The sequence below is a fragment of the Lemur catta genome, chromosome 7 (genome assembly GCF_020740605.2).
Source record: "Lemur catta isolate mLemCat1 chromosome 7, mLemCat1.pri, whole genome shotgun sequence".
Classification (NCBI taxonomy): Eukaryota; Metazoa; Chordata; class Mammalia; order Primates; family Lemuridae; genus Lemur; species Lemur catta.
This window is the reverse complement of record NC_059134.1, coordinates 11,244,446-11,266,567: the sequence shown is the minus strand read 5'-3', so window position 1 is coordinate 11,266,567 and position 22,122 is coordinate 11,244,446. Positions and strand designations below refer to the sequence as shown.

Sequence of the window (22,122 nt, the reverse complement as noted above, 5' to 3'; positions counted from 1 at the left end):
GCAGTGTGGGATGAGAGGTCCCGGGCCCCCAAGTCCCCAGAACCTGGACCTGCAGGTGGCCAGGGGACACATGCAGGCCAAATGCTTTCTCTGTCCTGGACTAGTGCCACTTCACCGCCACTCTCCTCTGTGACAGCTGCCTCCACTGTGGGGTCCCAGCACCTGCCCAGGGGCTGCAGCAGGAAGCAGGGGCGGGAAGGAAAACGGGAAGGATGGAGGCGTGGGAGCAAGGGCACCATAAGGAGGGTTCGGATCCCATCCAGTCTTTCTGGTCAAAACATCCATGAGAGGAAAGGGAGGGGGAAAGAGGGAGAAAAGCTCTAAAAATAAACTTAGCAATAAACCCAGTTGTGCATTAATTACTCTGGAAGCCATTATGGCTTGAAAACCCCATAACTTTAATGGAGGCTATTATAAGCATAGTAGCAAAATCGAGGAGCTAATTACCAGGCGGTTATTAAACAGAACTCAGAGCACCCCCAGCCCTGGGGGCAGCCAGCTGGCCAGCAGGGGGTGGGGCATGGGAAATGGTGCCTGGCCTGGGGGGCCTGGGGGCAGGGGGTGGGGGGCTGCACACACACCGATCTGCAGCCGAGTCTGAGATGGGCTGCAAGGGTGACCAGCCTCGGTGTCTCTCCAGAGCCTGCGTCTGCCTCGGGGAGGGGCGTGGCCACACCTTGGAGAGCCCAGGAGCCAAGAACCCAGGGGGCAAGGGTGGGGGAGAACGGGGTGCAGGAGGAGGACGAGGTGGGTGGGAAGGGCGCTTCTCAGTGAGACAGGAAGCGGTGTGTGCAGCTATGAAGGAGCCGGGCCGGGGACTGCTGTGGTCACGACTGCCACCCTGACACTTGGCACTTGGGTCTGTGACTGACCCCCGTCACTGGCATCTCTCCCTCAGCAATGTGGACATAAGGAGGCCCCCCCACCCCCCCGTGCTCTCAGAGCCTCTGGTGGGCAGAGACAGGCTGCACTGCGGGCGGGATGCGCACGGCCCCATGGAGGGTGTTCACTGCACGGGCCGCAGAAGCTGGGTCAGCGCGTGGAGGCAGAGGGCGGAGGCAGAGGGCGGCAGCCCGGCCCTGTCATGGGCCTCATCTTTGAAGTGTGGAGGTCAGGCTGGAAGAGCACTAATGAATTTTCAGTTCTGCTACTTTAGCAGCTTGAGGTTAAGACAGTCAGGGCTCCATGAGGATGAAGAAATGTCCGACTGAAATTAGTGGGGCTCAGGTGACATCGAAGGCCAGAGGGAAGGCAAGAGGGCCAGCACCACACTGACCGTGGGATGGAGCTGTGACTAGGGGTCAAGAAGCCCGTGGAGATTGGCCTTGTCTCCAGGAACAGGAGGAGACGGGAATTCCTGTCTGCAGGAATTTGTCTGAGGGTTTTTGGGTGTCACGGGCTGTGAATGAGACCAGGTGCCTGGGATCGGAGGGAAGGCTCTGACCAGCCCAGGCTTGGCGGAGCGCGGCTGGAGTGGCCGGGCCTGGGGAAGCCAGGCATGTGCGAGGTTCGTTCAAGGCTGGCTGATTCCAAATGCACAGAAAGGCTTTCTGCTGAGCCTGTGGGTGTTCAAACGAAAGCCTCGTCAGTGCCTGAGTCCCCGAAGAGGGGGGCTCATTTAATTTCAGTCCACAAATATTAATTGAGCATTTGTGGCGGACAAGGCACTGCGTTAGGTTCCCAGCAATGCGGGAGAGGAGGCTCTCCCAGCCTGGAGGGAGGAGAGGCTTACCCAGCCCCTCCAGGCAGGTGATGTGTGCTGAGCACAAAACATGCCTGAGATCGTGTGTGCACGTGTACGGAAACTGGTTGCAAACAAGCTCAGGAACCATCCAACCACTCCTCTCTGGAGGATAATAAAAGCCTTTTTACCCAGTAAGACTGGGAACAGTAGTTAATTGATTAGTCAAAAACGTCCATTAAGGTAAAGAATCTTTCAAAATGATACATACACGTGACACACGTTTCAACTTAAGTAACTTCTGAAGAGCCAGTTGTTCAATAGATGATGTGTACCCCCGATTGCACAGCACACGGTAATTTTCCAAAATCCGGCTCCTCACTGCTGGCTGGCTCCTGCACCTCCCAGTTATGGACGCAGGGCCAGGCAGGTCTGCGCTGACCTTCTGACGTCAGCCCCACTGCAGCACACCGCCTGCGAGCTCCAGGTTGATTTCTTCAGAGTGGCTCGAGAACCGAAGGGCATCTGGTGAGCAAGCTGATGGGTGCAGTGCCCTTTAGAATTCTTACGACTTTTCCCCACCAATCCGCACCTAATCCAGAGAACTTTTTTCCAGACTCATCTTATGAAATGTTCAAAGAAACACCTATTTCAACACACCGTTTCAGCAGTCTGCGTACGAGTCCACAACGACATCAGTAAGCAAGACCGTCCCAAGCAGGCGGCAGCAGCCTCCACCGACTCTGGGGGAGCAGGGCCCAGCGGTGCAGGCAGACGGGCGCCCGGCATCACACAGGCCCTGGTCAGGGCTCCCGCCCCGATGGAGAACATCAGGCCATCTGCTGAGGGGACCGAGGACAGGCTGGGTAAGAAAGCTTCCGCCGTTCACACCCAGGAGCCTGAATGCCCCAAAGACAGGGAGGCACAGACTTTGACCCACGGATCCACAGGAGCCCCTAATGGGATCAAGGGATTAGTATTGATTCTGCAGGCGCTGCTCAAAGCCCAGTGCCAGAGCTCATCAGCCGGGTCAATCCATACCTCATTAACTCAGCCCTGGCCCTCCAGCCCGGCACTGCTGCCTCCCGGGCCCACCACAGCCTTGCTAGGGGGCAGGACACAGGCATGGACCTTGTGCACACACTGACACCCGGAACACACGGGCTGTCCAGGGAGCCGCTCTGCTCTGGCCTCCTAATCCTCTTCCTCTGCCCTTGCCCCTGCTCCCTAACAAGGAGGGGGCCCCTATAGCAGATTCCACTCTGAATCTTACATCGAACCAGTTAAGATGCCATTTCCTATATAGCCCAGTCCTCTGATCTCCACAGCAGCCCCATGAGGCAGGCAGGGAGGTCTCATCTCCATTTTGCATGTGAGGACACGGAGGCTCAGACAGGCTGTGTGATCGGCCCAAGGTCACATTAGATGCCGGCAGAGCTGCTCAAACTCAGGCCTTGGACCCTGGATCCAACGTGCCTCCCATGCCCACCCTGCTGCCCCCTGCATACCCAGTGCTTGCCTCCCAGCCATCCTGGCCCACCCTAGGGCTCACCCACTGGGCATTTCTGCCCCAGGGCCAGAGCTCCCTGGCCTTCCTGGGTCCCCCCTGCACTGCCCACCCTGTGGTCAGGCTGTGTGACCCCAGGAAGAGGTGCCTGTACCCTGCTGTCATGGTGCAGCATGGAGCAGGAGAGGAAGGCGAGGCCCAGCCTGTGTAGATCCTGCCTCAAGCCCACTGCTGGCTCACCTTGTGGGTACTTCTGATAGGAGGGGTGGTGTGGATTCCAGATCTTGTACCAACTTGTTCCTTTCTAATTGGGAAAATCAAGCCAAAGACTCAGGCAGAAGTCATATTAATTCAGTTCACACTTGGTATAAGGAATACTTAAATGCTGCAGTCCCCAGCCCCTGGGCTGCAGACCAGTAGGGGTCCGTGGCCTGTTAGGAACTGGGCCGCACAGCAGGAGGTGAGCGGCGAGTGAGTGAAGCTTCATTTGTATTTACAGCCGCTCCCCATCGCTGGCATCACAGCCTGAGCTCCGCCTCCTGGCAGATCAGCTGCAGCATTAGATTCTCATAGGAGCGCGAACCCTACTGTAAACTGTGCATGCGAGGGATCTAGGTTATGCTCCTTATGAGAATCTAATGCCTGGTGATCTGAGGTGGAGCTGAGGCGGTGATGCTAGTGCTGGGGAGTGGCTGCAAATACAGATCATCATTAGCAGAGAGGTTTGACTGCACAATAAACGCAATGAGCTTGAATCATCCAGAAACTATCCCCCCAGCCCCTCCCTGGTCCATGGAAAAATTGTCTTCCATGAAACTGGTCCCTGGTGCCAAAGAGGTTGGTGACCTCTGCTTTAACACTTTGGTTTGCCTTCAGCATCGGAAATGGAATTCATCAATTTTTTTTTTTTTTTAGGTAATTCCTTTGTTTTTCAGAAATAGCCTGTGATTTAGTTTAGTACTCTGTAAGCGACAGTCCATTCTGGTTCCCTGCAGGAATTTGAACAGAATAGGATATTGGCCCCAGCTGGTTTCATGGATGCTCTCTGAATCATGCAGCTGGTGGTCTCCAGGCAGAAGTTCATCTGCCCACCCATGAGCCCCCATGCAGGGGACCCTGAGAGAGAGAATCAGGTGGTTCACGGTGGTGACACCACGTGTTGCTGCCGTCTGCTGGGGCAGGCTCAGGTGGGGCACAAGTGCACACGAGACCCACTGTGTGGCTCTTCAGGAGCAAGGACAGCTGGGAGGGAGTGGCAGCCAGGCAGGTGGCTAGTTGGAGACACAGACCTGAGGGTGCACTGTGGGCAGTTGGACAATGGCTGGCCAGGCTTGTGGGGGACCCCAAGGGAGAAGCCACCCTCAGCAGGTCATGATGGGTGCTGGTCCCATGGCTGGGCAGAGGAAGGTGCTAAGCAGGACTGTGCTGGCCACTGAAAGGACAGTGGTGGAACAGCCATGTCCACTTGGCCCCTTTCTAAATGGTGGGGACCTACTGAGGGTCATGCCTGTCTGTGGGGCTTGTGAGACTGGGGAGCAGTCCCTGCAAAGAGCCCTGCAGCCCAGCCTGGGGCCAGGGGAGAGGTTTGTTCTTGGAAGTTGCTGGCTCCCCTACCTCCTCTGCCCTCCTTCCTTGCTATCTTTCCATCCATGCCTAGGCCCATTCCAAACACCAGGCCAGCTTTCAGAAATGAACATCGCTACTCCCAGGACAAGTGTGTTCATTTTCTATTGCTTTCTCACAAACTGCCACATACTTAGCAGCTTAGAACAGCAGTCGTTTGCCCCCTGCAGTTCCTGTGGGGCAAGAGTCCAGGGTCTTTCGAGGCTGCACAGAATTGGCTGGGCTGTGTTCTCATCTGGGGGGTAGACTGGAGAGGACTTTGCGTCCAAGCTCACTCGGCTGCTGGCAGAATCTGTTTCCCTGCAGGGCTGAGGGCCGCGGCTTCTTGCTGCCTGTTGGTTGGGGGTTGCCTCAGCTCCTGGGGCTGCTTGCAGAGCCTTGCCACATGGCTTTCTCTAGCAGGCCCACTTGCTTCATCAAGCCAGCAAGGAGGGATCTAGAGCCAGTCTGCTAACAGACAGAGTCTTACATAACACAGCGTAATTGTGGGAGTGATGGCCCATGGCTTTTGCCACGTTCTATTGGTTGGAAGTTAGTCATGGTGCCATACACACCCCAGGGCAGTTTACACAAAGGCATGAACACCAGGTGTCAGGGACTGTGGGGGCACCTGAGAGTCTGTCGCTCACACCAAGGCAGATGGGCCACATCTGGCCCTCAGCTCCTCCGCCCCTGCCTAGCTCCAGGATCCTGAGGGTGACAGTGGGGCCCAGCCAAAGTCACAGCCTCCTGCCACCTCCCTCCTGCCCCTTTACTCTTCCCTGTCCTGGAAGAGCATGCTGGGCCCTGGGGTCTGACAACTTCGCACACTCTGCTAGCCTCTCCTCTCCTGCTGTGTGACTTTGGCAAGGTGATCTCTCTGGGCCTTGGCTTTTCCGTCTGTAAAATGGGAATAAAAATAGTGCTTTCCACCACTAGCTTGTTAGGATAATTAGGAAAAAATCCCATCTAGGGGATGGACATGCTTGAAGCTCTGATTCGGGGGAGGGGGGCAAGGGCAATATGTAACCTAAACTTTTGTACCTGCATAATATGCTGAAATAAAAAAAATTAGGAAAAAAATCAGTGTAAACTCTCTGGCACAGGTGCCAATAAACAGAAGCTGCTGTAATTGTCAGTCTCACAGCCTGGGGGCCTGGGGTGGGTCTGCTTGGCCTTGCTTCCCCTGACTGCTTCCAGCTGAACCCCCGGCTGCTGCAAGCCACAGCCCCTGACAGCCCCACATCACCTTGAAAGCAGAGGCCGTGAGGAAGAGAGGGCTGGGATCATCAGAGGGACAGCTCCTCCCTTTGATTTTTCTTGGCCTCAGTTTTCCCATCACTAGTGTGCAGCTGCTATTTCCCTTTTGTTGCCTGGCATGTCCCATCATGACCTTAAAGATAACACATCTAAGAGCCAATCAGCATCTTCCTTCCCAGAGCAGTCTCCACTCAAGCCTCCTTTCTGTCATTGTCTCAGCTGCCAATGTGGACCTCGGGCTCCCCCTGCTCCCTTCTCCCTGCATCAGCTGGGCTTCGGCTCCTTCGGTGGCTGCCCCAGGCCTGGGCTCCATCCTGAGACACTGGTCCAGGTCAGATCTCTGCCTGCAGTGGTTCCTCGTGTGATCTCTCTGGCGCCTGCCTTTCCTCCTCAATTCAGAATCCACTACTGCACGGCCGCCACACTGACTTGCTCAAGCTCAGAATCCTGTTCCTCTGCTGACTGCGACTCAGCCTGGCATTCAGGGCTCGCTGCCCTCTGCCACACCCCCTCCTGCATCCCCTCCTGTTTCCTCGTCACCCTCTGCCTGCCACAGTCTCCGCCCTTTACGTTCCAGCATGGCTCCCTTGTCTTCACTTTGCAGAGAGGGGCCTGCCACGGCCCGGCCCGTGCCAGAGAGTAACGCCTCATTCCCACCCAGAGCCAGGGGTGGGGTGAGACCAGGGAGAGAGGATTTTAAGTTGAGTCAAGGCCTGGCCCATGCAGACAGGCCTCCACGTCATTTCCTTCCAGCTGTCAACCTGCTTCCTCGCTGTGGGTTCTGAGCGCCCCTGCTCCTCCGTGCCAGGCCTCGGCCAAGCCCTGGCATGTGTGGGAGCATGTACCCGGCCTGAGTGGCTGTCACGGGGCTTCATCTGTGGAAGTCAGAGCATCACTTTGGTCACCGTGCCCCGCTCTGTCTCATCACCACCCTTTTGAAGCTGGTGGTTTGGAGGATGTCCGTCTGGCAAAGGAGATGCAGGCACCCGTTCCCCAGCTTCCTGGATGTGCTGTTTCCTGGCAAACCCCAGAGCGCCCCCCCACCTGGTGGGCGACTTCACAGGGAAGCTGGCTCGCTTCCGGACACACGTGTGCATGCACGTGTGCTCAAGGCCCGCACCCCATCTGAAGGAGCACACGTGTGTTCGTGGGTGCGGGTATGCATGCCCTCGACTGGCTTTGGGTTATGCTCCTGAGCCCTGTGGGCAAATCCCGTGATTGGGTCCTGTTCAAATAAAAGATTATCTCATGTGCCCTTGGCACCCAGCAGCCTCCAGTCCTGGAATATCGATGGGATGACGCAAGAGGCCACCGCACTGTCTCTGCAGAGGGGGGCAGCCGCTCCTCAAAACTCCTGGGAACACACTGGCTCACACTCAGTGATGTGTGCCTTCCAAAATGATTTCACACTGGCTATCTCATCAATGATTAAACCCTTGTTCTTGTGTTACAGATGAGGAAACTGAGGCATGAGGGGGTTGAGTGAGTGTCCCAGGTGTCCTTGGTCCACTTAGAAAGCAGCACAGCCATACCCCCGTGCTCCTCTGGGCAGCGGGGGCCACACAGGGGCCCTGGCAGTGCTCAAGGCCCACCTCTCTGGGCTGCTGTCCCCCTCCTGGGGCACTCTCCTGCCTGCAGGCTTTTGCTAGCGGGGTGAGGCCAGTGGGGCAGGAGAGGGCTCAGCAAATTCTGCTACCAGACCAGCAGCAGGGGCGGGTGGCGCAAGACACAGAAGCTGCCGTTGTCAACTAAACAGCGTGGCAAGTGTGGCCTGACTCCTCCCTCTGCCAGGCTGCTCAGCAGTGGCAGAGAACAGTCTAGAACCCAGAAAGACTCTGATACCCCTAGAATCATGGACTCTGGAAGCTGGGAGGAGCGTGGCCCTCGCCTCACCTGACCCTGTCTACAGAGGAGGCCCAGTGAGGCTGAGCGACAGCCCAGGGCTGTGCTGCCCGGGGTGCTAAGCCCTGGTAATGAGGGTGTCCATGGTCGGCTGGGTGGGGGTGCCCATCCGCAGCGTGGAACCTGGCATGGGTCCTGGTGACTGAATCGGCACCCGCGGGCAAGGCCTGGGGACCAGAACCAAGCTGGCCAGGTAACCAGGTGGGTCTGGCCCTGAAACTGAGCGTCCGAGGCATGGATGGGCCGAGAGCTCTGCGGGGCCTCTCACACTGTGGGCAAGGCTGGAATGCCTCGGAGGGAGGGCGTGAACAGACAGTGACAGTCTGTCCCTGAAGCACTATCCCTCCCACTGTCACATTTTTCCAGGTTGCTCTCTGCCTCAGTTTCCCTCGGTGCTGACATCCATGTGGTTCTGGTGAGTTGAGCTTTGTGCCTCTTGGCATTCCCTCTCCCCACTCTGAGGGCTTCCCTGCCTCACCCCTGCCCAGGCCTGAGCATTCAAGGTGCCCACACCGCGAGATGTCCCGCCCTGAAACCCGCCGTGTGCTCGCGGGGTTTCCCATGTGACCCCCAGCCCTGGGACATGCGCTCCTTCGGGAGGCAGCAGGCCTCACTCACTTCTGCATTCCCACCCCAGGGCCCAGAGCCTACCACAAAGCAGAAGCTTGGCCAATATCTCTGTGACTCAGTTTCCTCACCTGTAACTCCTATGGGGGTATTTGCGGGTCAAACGAGGGAATCTGTGGAAAACATCTAGCACACGGCCTGGCACGGAGTCAGCACTATGAATGTTAGATCGTATACAATAGAGTGATTACAACCACCACCACCAACACGTTTTAAAATTCAGTTGAATCCAAGTGTCTGGGAGAGAAGGGGCAGAGGAAGGGGTTGCTTTGGCTCCTTCCTGGGGGGTCAGCACCCACGGCATCGCGTAGCTTTTCTAGCAGATCCCTCCCTGCCCAGGACGAAGCGGTGCGGGGGCCTGCACTCCCTGGAAAGCAGGCACGCCGGCATGCCTGACATGCATGACAGGCAGGGTGGCCCGGGGAGGGCAGACAGACCGCATGTGGGGAGTCTAGCACCCTGCCCCTCGCAGGCCTGGCACAGTCTACAAAGCTCTGGCACCTGCACTTCCCTGCTGCAGCCTCAGGGCAGCTCCCTTAGGTGGGCACTGCTTCTGTCGCCCTGGGAAACTGAGGCTCGGGACTGAAAGGCCGTGCTACAGCTGGACAGCGGGGCTGCCCTGGTGCTCTGACACTGACACTTGCTGCTTCCTGCCCCAACCCAGGCACAGGTTGGTCCTGTGTCCCTGCCAAGCACCTCAGGGAAGGATCGGGGATTCTAGAAGGTCACATGTCCTCGTTTCTCTTCTCCTGCCGCCAGAGCTGTCAGAGCAGCTAGGGTCCAGCTGTCGTCAGCTAGGGTCCAGGGCCGGCTTGCGCCAGGCACTGCCACTTCCTACCTCTTCTCCCCTGGATGCAGTCTCGGGCTCCTGGGAAACTTAACTCTCACCACCTCCCACCTCCGAGGCCCCCACCTCCCTCTGTTCTGCCTGCCCACCCCTAAGGTCCTTCCCCTGGGGCGCCAGCCAGCCAACCCCACCGCCTGGAGGGGAAACAGTTAACAGAAGGAGTTGGGGGGGCTTGGGTGGGAGAGCACAGCCTGAGAACGCCTGAGAGCCGGAGTGGGCAGCGTGTGTCCCCCAGCACCGCAGCTGTGGATGTGATGAATGGAGGGTCCCTAAATCTCAGTCCCTCCGACGGGAGATTATGCTGACACTATCTATATGTTTCCCGGGGCCGTTTATTAAGCAGTGAGCAGCAGGGTGGCTACGGATCACCGATCGATCGCCCAGATGGAGCCGGAACATCGCAAAGGCACATGCTTAACACACGCTTGCCACATACCTGGGGCCTCTCCCAGGTCTCCTGGACTCCTGCCCCCGGGCAGATTTCTCTCTCGGGGCCCCGGGAAGGCAGCGGGGCAGAGCTTGGGATGCAGCATCCCCTCCCAGGTCTGTATGGCTGCGTGGGAAGCGTGTGCTCTCCCTCAAGGTCCCTCCACCTGCTGCGGAGCAGGCCAGGGACTCTCATCCTGGGGCTTCACCCACGGGGCTGAGGATGCTCAGGCAGCCCCGGACAGAGGAAGGCGGCACCCAGAGGCCTGACCGGACGCCGTCTGAGGGGGGCTCCTTCCGTCTCTGCTCCTGCACCCACCGAGCTCAGACATGCTCCGAGTGGAAGGGCAGGGGGAGAACACTCAGCACGTTCTGCTCCACGGCCTGGCACCAAAGAACCTGTCGACCGGATGGAAGGGTAAAGAAAATGTGGCGCACACCTGCAGCGGAATCGTACGCAGCCTGACAGAGGGCCCACATTCAGCTGGATGAACCTGGAGGACACTATGCTAAGTGAGAGAGGCCACTCACAAAAGGGCAGACACGCAGGATCCCATCTACGCGAGGCATCTAGAACAGGCAAACTCGCAGAGGCAGGAAGCGGACGCCGGCTCGGGGCCGGGCTGAGGGCAGAGCGGGAGGCGTTTAAAGGGCGCAGGGTTCCGGCTGGCAAGATGACGACGTTCTGAGACCTGTCTCACGACAACGCGGACACCCTTACCACCTCTCAACTGTACGCTTAGAAACGGTCAAGACGGTACATTTTATATTACGTGTGTTTTGCCACAATAAAATAGAGCCTGCCGTTCACGGAGAGGGCGCTTAGGTGCTGGCAGTGAGACCCAGGGCGCCCGCTGGAGGACGGGGCGCAGCCGGCTTTCCCTGCTGTGTGCGGCTGGGCTGGCGCCCCTGGTCACAGGTGGCCGCCGCGTGCCCCTTCCGGGGGCTGTCATCTGGAGTGACAGCGACAGGGCGTGCTGGGGGAAGCCCCGCAGACGCTCCAGGGCTGCTGCTGGGAGGAGCGTGTGCCCCTCGCACGGCGGCCCGCGGCCATCGCCCCCGTCAGGCCCCGGGGCCGCGAGGCAGAGAGCGGCTGGGACACTTGTTCCGAGAGGGAGATTTATACATGGGAGAAGAAGTTAATATCGACAAGTGATGAGTTAGGAGAGTAATACTTCAGCTGAGGTTCAGGAACTCTGACGGAGAAAGAAAATAGCACGCCCAGAGGCCGTACGTCAAGCTAAGCAGGCTGAGGAGCCGGGGCCCTGCCGAGACGCTCAGTCACGGGGTGGGCGCCGGCTGGCGGGGCCCTTGGCCTCTGTGGGCTCGGCGCCCCCCACCCCCAGTGCAGCAGGGTCTGTGGATGAAAGGCAGGCAGGCCGGGGGAGGGGGGAGAGACGAGAACCGACGGGAGCAGGGCGAGGGGCGCAGGGAACTGAACATACCCCCACAGGCCTCGACACCGCTCCCGGGGCTGACTCCTTCCATTAACCGCGCAGGGGCACGGCCGTGACACCTCTGGGAATCGGGACTTATCTGCAAGGGTGTCAGGACAGTGGGGATCGGGACGGGGACGGGGATGTGGCTGAGGCGATCCCTGGATTTCCTCTGGCTTACGAACGCACCTCGGAGGGGACCCCCACCCAGCTGTGGGGACCCAGAGGGCTTCAGGTCTGGGCTAAGCAGCAGCCGGGCAGCCTCGGAACCCAGGTCTTAGGCCACTCAGGGCCCCTGACAGCTCACCCCGCCTAGCTCTTCCCAGGCCGACCTTATCCCTTTGGTCAGAGTGTGCATGGACACAGGATAGCAGGCTAATGATTCACTTTAATTAAAGTTTGTATGTATTTTTAATTCATCGCCTGTGGCCAGAGGATCTGACCTTCCCAAGGGCCCTGTCAGGGATAGTTTAGGTTGGTCGTCCTGGGCCCAGCTGTCGGGAGAGAAGAGAGAAGGCTTGTCCCCTCCTGGGTGAAGGCCCCTGCCCGGGGCAGGTGGCTCCTGCTGGCCCTGCACATCTCTGTCTGCCAAGAGGACAGGAGACCAGCCAGAGAGGGGCTCGGGGAGTTGGGTCATAGTCTAGGATGGGCACTAAATCGCTGTGCGGCCTCAGACGAGGGTGGGCTGCTCCGGACCTCTGTCGCCTCAACTAGGAAGAGGAGGGTGTGGCCCAGAGTCACAGCATCCTACTTCCGGGAGAAGCCTCGCAGGCCAGATAGTCTGGAGTGTCCGTCGCTAGTCTGTGGCTACTGATGGCAGATTCCTGCTCCTCAGACAGTCCCCTGCCCGCTTCCGCCCCCGGCAGCCTGGCAGGCCCCTTGCTTTCACGTCTCACTCCTGGGCGCTTTTCAGAGAGCTCCTAGAAGTAAGTGGTGTGATTTCCTCAGTGAGGTCCAGGCCCCTCCTGTCTTAGATGAGGAAACTGAGTCGCAGTGGAGTCTGTCACAGCTGCGCCTGGGTCTCCGCTGCTGGCCTCGGGGTCCTGCAGGCCCAGGGCCTCCTCCCCGGCTTCCCTCCGCTGGGCCCGGGCACAGCCTCCTGGCTTTCTGCCTCTAGACCAGGAAGGGCGAGCCCAGGCAAGGGGCCCTCAAATGCCTCCCGCCATCCTTTCTCTGCCCCAGGCTGGCCATGGCGGCCACAAGCCTCTTTTGCGGTTTTTACTTTGAACGCATGAGGGCTTAGCAGGTGCTTTTTGGTGAGAGTGGTCCCACTAAAACAGAATTTGTTACTCCCACCTCCAAAAACCGCCAACCCCTCCTCACCTGGCAGCATTAGTGCACAAACGAGGGCACATTCCTCATCTCATTCTATCTCACAGTTATTATCTGGCCACATTCCGTCACAGGTGAGGAAACTGAGGCTCAGGAAGGGTCAGAAAGGTAAGCAAGGTCATGAGCTATTCAATAAGTGTTAAAGAGAATTGTTAAATGAAGATTTTGATTTTCAAATAAAAAATAAAGAAGCACTTACTATTGCACGCTCTGAGTGATTAGCATGATTAACTGTAATGACTCATTTCCTCCTCACAAACATCCCATTATTACCCTCATTTTAGAAATGAGAAATCTGAGGCACAGAGAGGTTAAGAAATGTCCCAGAGCCACACAGCTAGTAAGCAGCAGAGCCAGGATCTGAGTCCAGCCAGTCTGGCTCCCAGGGCCACGCACTTAGCCACCCTGCCAAACTATCTGTGCAGAGCCAGGTCTCAACAGCTCTGTCCACTAGAACTTTCTGTGCTGCTGGGGATGTTCTGTGGCTGTGCTGTCCAAGATGGTAGCCACCAGCCACATGTGGCTGAGGAGCACTTGAGATGTGGCTGGTGTGACTGAGGAGTTGCTGAGGGTGGGGAGGAAAGCAGCCCCCCACACCCAGCATTGGGCTCTGGTTTCTGATCAATGGCCACATGAATAGCCAGAGTCCTGAGCGTAAAGAGAAACTCATGGCATCACAGGCCAGGCTGCTCACCTGCCTTAGGAAGAAGGAAGCAAGATGGGGAGAGGCGAAGGAGCAGCCCCTGCCCCGCAGAGCTAGCCAGGGAGGACAGGCGGAGCCAGGTCTCCCACTCACAATCCCCACGGGGCACCTTCATATCTCTGCTCTCTCTCCTGCTGCACCCCTGGCCCCTCTCCTGCGTGTGAGCAGGTGACTGCCTCACATTCCCCACATACAAGAAGAGAGAGATCCTGCCCACGGCTCTGAACACTGAGCCATGGAACCCATGGCCCCGTGGGCAAGGTTAGTCCTCAAATCCGGTCAATTCTTGATCCAGACTTACACTCTCCACTTTTGGGCTTATCGGTGGCAAAGCCTTAATCCCCGCCAGGCACTTGGCACGGAGGCTGCCTCCTGCCCTGCTGTCAGCTGGTGTGTGCGCAGGGAGCGCAGATTCATTTTAATATTGGCTGGAGCTAAACCTCATTAGAAAAGTAAATTTGCTGTAGCTGAAAAAAAAAAAAAAAAAAGCAACCCACACAACCCTTCCAAAGCTAAATAGAAAACACTAATTTTGGATTATTTGATTATTTGATGTTATTTGATGCTTTCTGCTCCGGGCACCTGGTGCAGGGCCTGGAACACGGTAGGTGCTCAGTTAGTGCTGGTGCCAGTGAGCTGAATTTCGAGTGAACCCTGACTACCCTGTCTCCTTTCAGCAAGGGTTAGAAGAGGTCACAGATATGAAGTTTTTGTAAATTTCACGAATTTTTTAAGACAATCAATTGCTGATAAATTGGAGCAATTACATTTAACAATAATTAGACATGAAAATATTGTTGTTTGGCAAGGACAATATCAGAAACACTGAGGGGATAAGGATAAGGAAGGGCTGGGCCCAGCCCAGGCCTGGAGGTGTGGTGAATCAGACAGGTGAGGGCAGGAGGTGGGACAGACTGCAGCGATCCAACGGGATTGGCTCCAGGGCTGGCCTGGCCAGAGAATTGCTACTCCAAATTCTAGAGCCATCCAGGTCCTGGAAGAAAGGGGGGAAGGGTGTATAAAATAAATAAATTAAAATTCATCTAGCATTTCCTCTAAAAATTGTCTGGTGAAATAAGGGTTCCCCAATTTATAGACCTTCAGGAAACCAGGGCTCAGAGGGCTCAGTTTTTCCCAAAGTTCACCAGACTGGCCATGGTTGGAGCCAAGATGGGACCCCAGACAGTCTGGCTGAGGGCCTGGCCATCTGCCCCACTTCCATGTCCCCTTGCTGGTCTTCTGTAGGGTCCCCAAAGGTCTTGTCTGGCAGCATGGGGAAGGGGTGTGTGAAGGAGTCTTCTCTTCTTCCTTTTTTCCTAAATGCCAGTTTTCCCCAGAACTCGCACCCTTCCCCACTGCTCTGCATTCCAGGCCCAGGAGGGGAGGGGCAAGGGCCAGAGATGGAGAGAGCCCTCAGCACTGGGAGATGGCTGAGGGCAAGGGGTTCCCTGAAGGTCCTGCACAGTCTCAATGCTCCTGACCTCACAGCCTGCCGCCCCTTGCCTTTGGGCCTCCCTCTGAACGCCCCCACATTCATCAGAGCCATGGGAGAGAGCCTTGCTCAGTAGAATGTCCACCTGTTCCACCGAGGGGCATCCCGCCGGGGCAGACGACTGCCTTAGTGGAAGTGCATGTTGGGGGTGGTTGGAAGTGGGGCCCCTGGCTGCCCCAACTCACTGGTCTGCAGGCCCTGACTACTGCCCGTGTGTCTCCTCCTGTCATCTGCCTTTGTCTCTTGTCTCACTCTGCCTCCTCCTCTGCTGTCCCAGGCTCTCTCAGATTCCTTCTCTCCCTGAGTCCCTGTCTCTCCTGCCCTCCAGTTCTCAGCAGAGAGGTGTGCTCAGGCATCTCTTCCAGCCACCATGGGCCACCATGCTCATCTCCCCAGAGCCTGGGCTCCTGGTCAGTGCATCTGCCTTCACACCGCACACTTGCAAAGCTCCCGGCCTGCCTCATCACCTTGTGTGCCACAACCAGGGAAAATACAGGTGACTGGGCCCCTCAGCCCCAAGAAACTACTGTGAGAAAACCCAGGTCTCTCCAGAAGCTCAAATGGGGAACTGGCCTAGCCCCATGGCATCTTCCTCTGAAGCCTTCCATCTCTGCCCTGGGCTCCAATCCTGTTTCTGAAGCTGCCCCCCACACCCATGGCCAGTTATCCACCTGCCCTATGCTTCAGGGGGAACAGTTAGTATGTGCCCACCCAGAAACATACGTGCACATATTCAACCCAACACATGTGAGCTCCTAGCATGCCTGAACCTGGAGTGATTCTCAAGCACCTAAGGATCAGGTACAGAAATAGGAAAAGCAGACACCGGCCCCAGTGCTGAATGGGGCACAAATACATTAACTCTCCCTGTTCCATTAGCCTTAGCAAGCATTTTTACTTCCATCAAAAGGGGCAGTGGGAAAATGTCATGCAGTTCCAGAATCTTTGGGGATGATGGGCACAGACTAGGCAGAGTGGGAAGTCTCTTTTTGAGGGACTCATGGGGAACGGTCCTCCTCCCATGGGCTTGAGACTTGGTCTAGTAAGGCCAATAATGGTAATCAACTAAGCAGGTTCTGAGAGGAAACGTCTCAGTCTCTGTAGTGGATATTGGCAGAGGTAGGGGGATAGAAGGCACAAAAGACAAGTCCTAGAAAACCCTAGAACAACCACCCTGTGCAGCTGCATGCCCCCACAACCCTAGTACCTTAGGAAGCTGTGTGCCTCCCACTGCCACACGAACACACAGCAGTTTCACAGTGCTATGCACTAGCACATCGCAGCCCATCATTTTCAACAGTGCATGGCCACCCAACCCAAGCTCAGGGTCCCACTGGGTACCCCACCCACACTGTTACCCATGCAGACAGAGCAACCCCCACCAGCACCGGGAGAGCAGCTGCCAGCAAAAGGCCCCCTTCAGAGTCTGCAATAGAAATGTCAGGAGTCCCTGAGCTCCAGCTTCTACAAGAAGCCATGTAGCCGGTGCATGCCTGAGACCAGGCCTGACCAGAGGACAGGGAGGGGAAAGGAGGATGTCAAGACCCCCTCTGTGTGTAAGGGAAGGGGAGGGTGTTGGTCTCAGCTGCTTGACAGGAGGCTTTCACCCCCTTTCCCTGGCACTGCAGGATCTGGTGGCTTCCTTCTTTCTTCTGGCTTCCTTCTTTCTTCGTTTCTGCCTCAACTCTCAGCTTCCTTTTTTAAAGTTGTATGTTCTGACTTCTGACTTCAGTGGGATCAGGACCTCAGGCCTGAGCCCAGGTGCAGCCTGGAGGGTGGTGAACTGGTCATGCCTCCTTCCTCCTTGCTACAATGAAGGTCCCACGGACCCTTTGCAACCCCTGCCACCTCTGGGCCCCTCTGTCTGCCCCACAGAGCCGGGGTTCCCTGAAGAGAGTTAACTTGGCAGTGCCCAGGTGCTGCAGGTCGGATGGCGATGACTGTCGGGGGACAGGGGGCGGCATACGGGTGCGGGGCACCGGGAACCACCTGCTGAGGTGGCCAGGGACCGCCGCCTAAAAGCCCAGGGCCAATTATTAGAAGCTGCTAAGAACCAGCTCTTCCCTTAACCCGGTCCGAGGAGGGCAGGCAGTCCCCAGGTTTTGTTCCGCAGCCCCAGGGAGGCAGCGCCCCCAGCCCGGCTGGGTTCTCGGCCCCCTTTCCAGCTGCCCCCACTGCGCGCACAGCGCACACACACACACACACACACACACACACACACCAGGCGCGCGCCCGGGAGGACATGGCGTGGGTACTGATGCGGACGCATAAAGGGGCTCTATGCGCGGCGCGGCGCCCGCGGGGGGCGCGGGGCGCGGGGAGCACTGACCTGCGGCAACGAGTCCGGATAGTCCCCGGCGCGGTCCATCGCGGGCGGTGGCCCCTACGCCCCGGCCCCGGCGCCCCCAGGCTGCAGCCCCGGGCCGCGCGCGCCTCCCTCCCCGGGTGCTCTTGGGCTCCGGGCCCCCGGGGGCCACTTCATAGCCGCGGGGTCCGCGCGCTCGCCCGCCCGCAGCCCCGCCCGGCCCCGCCGCCCGGCCCGGCTCCTTCTGGGCGCAGCGAGGCGGCGGCCGAAGCCTGGGAGCGCGCGGGAGGGCGCAGGCAGCGAGGCGCGGGGAGGGCGGGGAGCGGGAGGGGGAAGGGGGGGCGGAGGAGGGAGGTGCAGGGGCGGCGGGGGATGCGCGGGGCGGCCGGGGCGCGCGGCCGGAGCCGAGCCGACCGGGCCGGCGCGGAGTCCCCTCGGCAGCGGCTGGTGCGCCGATGCCGCCGCGGCTCTGACAGCGCTCCCGCCCCGCCCCCACCCCCGCTCCGCGCCCCCGCCCCCGCCCCCGAGCGAGCGCGAGCTGCCGGCGGGACCCGCACCGCTAATGGTCTGTACCAAGCTCGCCGGCTGCGGCGGGGGCGCGAGGAGGGAGGCGGGCGAGGAGACCCCCCACTCCCGGGATTGGCATCACCTCTAGCCCCCGACCTCCGACGCACACCCTCTCCAGGGGAGGAGGCTGCATCTTCAGGCGCTGGACCAGGGGCTGGGGGCGGGGGCCGAACGCACCAGGCCTTGGCTCTGTAGAGTTAAAGCTCGCCCGGCCCCTGCTGCACCCCCATTCCACCCCGCCTCCATCCTGGCTGTTCCTGGCGCCCAGCTTGGCAGCCTCTCTCAAAGGGTGATTGTTTCCGGGCTGGGCTGTTGGGGGGCGGTTCTCTGACCGAGAGGCAGAGCTGGGGATCTGGTGGTGGTGGGGGGGGGCGGATGTGGCTCCCTCCTTGGCTTCAGGCACCCAGAGTGGAAGGTGGCTGGTGGCACCTTGCCAGGATACAGGGGCGCTTGTGTAGGGGGCGGTGGGAGTCCTCAGGTTCCAGGCAATGGGGTGGCCCCACCTGGCTGCACTTCTTCACTGCTGCCTTGTGGAAGGGCACTTGGAGCTCCTGTCAGCCCTCTCTCCTCTGCCCCGCGGGCCCGCCCCAGGGCAGTGCACTGGGCATTCCAAAGGGAAGGCGGGGAAGCGGGGAGGCAGGGGCAGCTGGATCTCCAAGAATTCCGGGGTGCCCCTTGCCTGTGTCTGCCGGTGGGCTGGGGATGTGGCCGGCAGTGGGTGTGTGTATGTGTATGTACGCATGGATGTATGCCGGCACACACATGAGGCTGTGTGGAGCCATCTGCAGAGATATTTCCAAACGCTCTTCCGTCAACTTGCCAGAGACTTAGAAGCTATCCTTGTACTCATTTTAGAGCTTTGCATCCTCCCTGCTGGTCTTCCTGGACACCTGTAGTGAGGGCTGTGCCAGCTGTGTCCTCGTCACCGCCCCAGAAGGCAGGCCAGGGGCTGTCAGTGCTTTCTTCCAGGTGTGGGTCTGCCACCTTCTTCCCTGACCCAGTGACCAGCTTTAGACCACTGCTAGGCACTGCTGCATCAAAGTTGTGCCACTGTACTGTGAGCCGAGGCTGAGAATCACAGGCCTCCTCTGTTGCCTTTCCTGCCCGGTCAGGACCAAGCCAGGTCCTGCTCTTTCCACTGAGTATGTTGGGGGTGGCAGGGAGAGGCTACAGAATCAGCCACTTTGGTCACCTTGAGATGAGGAAGGGGCCCCACCATCCACATCACCCCACATTTGAAAATATGCTTAATTATTCTCTCTAGCGACAGCTGTCCCTCCTTCTTACTCCATCTTTTATTCCTGTGCTTAATAGTCCTCTTAGCTGGCAAGAAAGTTCCTCCAAATCCAACTTGAGTACCTTCTGCTGCAGTGCAGGCTCATTTCCTCCTTCTCTAAGTAAAGCATGAATTACAGAAAGCCCTGCGTTGCTTTTTCCTGCCCGTACTGGAATAACCCTTGCTTCTTTAGCCTCTCTAAAGGAACCTTTCCCAAGACCATGTTATCCTTCTGATATTTTCCTTGCCTCCACACTCTGCCCCCTCCCACTCCACACGAGCCTGAGGGGAAAGGCAGGTGTGGGAGTAGGACAGGGGGCCCCCAGAGAGCACAGAGGCGGGGCCAGAACATCCTGGAGGGCAAACTGCCTCTGTCCTCTGCTGAGCCAGCCAGTCCCAGTCGCAGGATCACTAAACAGTAAAGGGGAAATGACCCTGGAGACTGCCTGGTTTCAGCCTCCATTTGATGAATGGGGAAACTGAGACCCACAGAGGGGATCATCAGTGTGTAGGGGTCACACCCATTTCTAGGCTCTTCCCCCAGGACAGGGCCCAGCCCCCAAGTGGTGAGCTCAGGGAAGATGGCAATGAGGAGAGCTGGATTTCAGGCCAGTTTTGAAGGCACCGCTGAGTGAACGGGCCAAGGACCTCCCCTCCTGGCCAGTCTCCTCAGTAATAAGGCAGGGGTTGGACTGAGTGGTCTGGCCTGTCTGGTCCTGCCGGGCTATGGGCTACGGATGCTCCCGCAGGTCTTCTCGGGGTGCTGCCTCTCAGCTCATGGGAGCTCAACCAGATACAATAGGAAGAGTGACAAGCTTTACCTCATCGTTCTGTAAGAACAATAGTGGTAATAAAACCCCTTTCTAGGGATCTGTCTTGCAGTTTAGCCCTAGGCTCTGTTTACAGAATTTTTTAATATTAATTTTTAGAGCCAACTTAAAACAACAATGTGAGATTAAAATTAGCATGATAAGACTCAGTGAATACATAACAGCCTGCCACTAGTTTCGGTGGGAAGTTTTGGCAGCACCCCAAGTGGGTGAACATACACAAATGCACTAACATCTATGTAGACACAAAACATGTACTCGAGGCAGATATACATGCAAACACACCAGAATGAATGCACAGATATACTTTCATGTACCTCATGTGCATGTATAAATGCGTGCACATGTACATACCCACCCCCACCTGCACCCAGGCAGACTCGTATATACACACTCCAGTCCCCACTAGGTGGACTGAGCCATTACTGCCCATTCCTACCCTGTTCTTGGGCTTCTTGCTTGCCTCCTGCCGTTCTGTGCAAATCCTTCCCTTCCACATCTGGATTTAGTGCCTGTCCACAACTTGGCCCTTGCTCCAAACATCTGGAGCAGCCTCTAGGTCTCCCTGAATGATTGATCTTCCTCTCCTCCCTGCCTCTCCTCCATGCCTCTCCTCCCAGGAGTAAGCCCCTCTTCTCAGAGGCCCCCAAAGCCTATCACCAGAACATTTAATATGCAAAGCCTGGGTCGGTCCTCTGGGACAAGCCGTTATGTGTTTATTGTGTAGTTAAGCAAGACGGGAGCCCTGCCCTCCCCCCCCCACAACCCTGCTCTGCTACTGGCCCAGTTCCCATCATCAGAATCCCAGAAGAGTCCCACAAAACCATCATCTGCAATGCAAAACCTGCAAAACAACTGGGAGGGTCTTAGGTTTTCTCCAAATCACCCGTGCCCTAATTTAATATGAATAACAATTAGTTTACTCTTATCAGTTAATTGTTCCCCTCGTGGATTCTCTCTGCCTTGGCCTCTCTTTCAGCAGGAGCTTTGGTCTGCTACAGACTCCTAATGATGCTTCCTTTTCCGACCAGCCTTCCTTCTCAGCTGACCACCCCCGAGAGGTAATGCAGCCAAGCTGCTCACTGCCCTCGCTCTGCCCGTCTCTGCTGTCTGGTTGCTGGGGCCTCCATTTTTAGGGGGCCGTCCAAACTCCCCTCGCCCCCGGCAGGCATCTACAGCGGTGATTCTGCTGATGTGAGTGGAAAGGTCCAAGGAGGAATCCCACACCACACCATGCACATGCTCACCCGTCATTGCCCCGGCAAGGACGACAGCACATACACATGCGTGTGCACACACAGGCACCATCAGAGTGGAGGGAGCCAGAGGAGGAAAAGCTGCCCTCTGCCTCAGCAGCAGGGTGGCTCCCTGGGGACCCAGTCATGCCTTGCAGTGTCTGGCAGGCAGGTCTGAAATGCTCGTGCAGTGCTCCTGGCTGGACGTGTATGGATGTGTTGGTTCGGATGGTTGAGTTCATGGCTCAGACAGAGAAAGGGGAGGAGACCTTTAACTCTTCCCCTTCATCAGGAGGCTTCTGTTCCTCCTTTGGATCTTGAATGCTCTTGTTTCCCCACAGCAAATTGGAAAGGGTCATTTGGTCCCAAGGACCAAATGTCTCAGTTCCTCCCCTCTCTACCCCCTCCCCTCCACCCAGGCAGTGCAAGCATCCTTCCCCAGCTGCAGCCGGGGCTGACCCCTGCGCCCTCTCAGTTCTCTGCAGCCAGGGCAAGGGTGCAGGTACGTGGCGTTGAAACACTTAAGTCACTCAAAGTTCGTTTTGCTTTGTTTTTCCTGTGGCCAAGGGAGGTGTGAGAGGCAATGGGAGCAGAGCCCTGCCCCTTGGGGGAGCATCTGTCTGAGGCATACCTGGGACCGTTCTCTGTCCTTTTGGGGAAGTGAAAATGACCCACGTTGCCCCTTGACCTCCCCAGCTACCACCTAATGGCTCCCTGGACCCCTCCCAACCCACCCAACCCACCCGGGCTCCGCAGTGAGCTGCCTCCCACTGTAGCACTTTCTCCAGGCTCCTCCGTGGCGCTTACTCATGTGTACTCGCCTTCACTTGTTCCACTAGTATTGGTTGAGCTCCTTCTGTGCCAGGCACTGTCCTGGGCACCAGAGACAGAGCAGTGAACAACAGCCATCCGGAAAGTTAACTTTGATCAGGCCCTTTATGCATATCAGGTAATGTTCTAAGTCTTTATGTGCATTAACTGATCTCATGGCATGAGGTATTGTTTGTGAGGTACCGTGTATGAGAAGGTTTTATTACAGTTTCCACTTTATAGGTCAGGAATCTGGGGTATAGTATTTAGGTAATTTAATCAAG

At 57.6% G+C, this 22,122-nt stretch overlaps 1 protein-coding gene across 1 annotated transcript in view; it reads right to left on the bottom strand.

Moving 5' to 3' along the window:
• The window catches only part of B3GAT1 (beta-1,3-glucuronyltransferase 1), a 28,672-nt gene extending 11,081 nt beyond the window's left edge, over window positions 1-17,591 (bottom strand). The window contains exon 1 of the mRNA XM_045555620.1: window positions 17,145-17,591. The gene's annotated coding sequence lies outside the window, so the exon portion shown is untranslated. The remainder of the gene's footprint in view (window positions 1-17,144) is intronic.
• Between the last annotated feature and the right edge of the window lie 4,531 nt (window positions 17,592-22,122).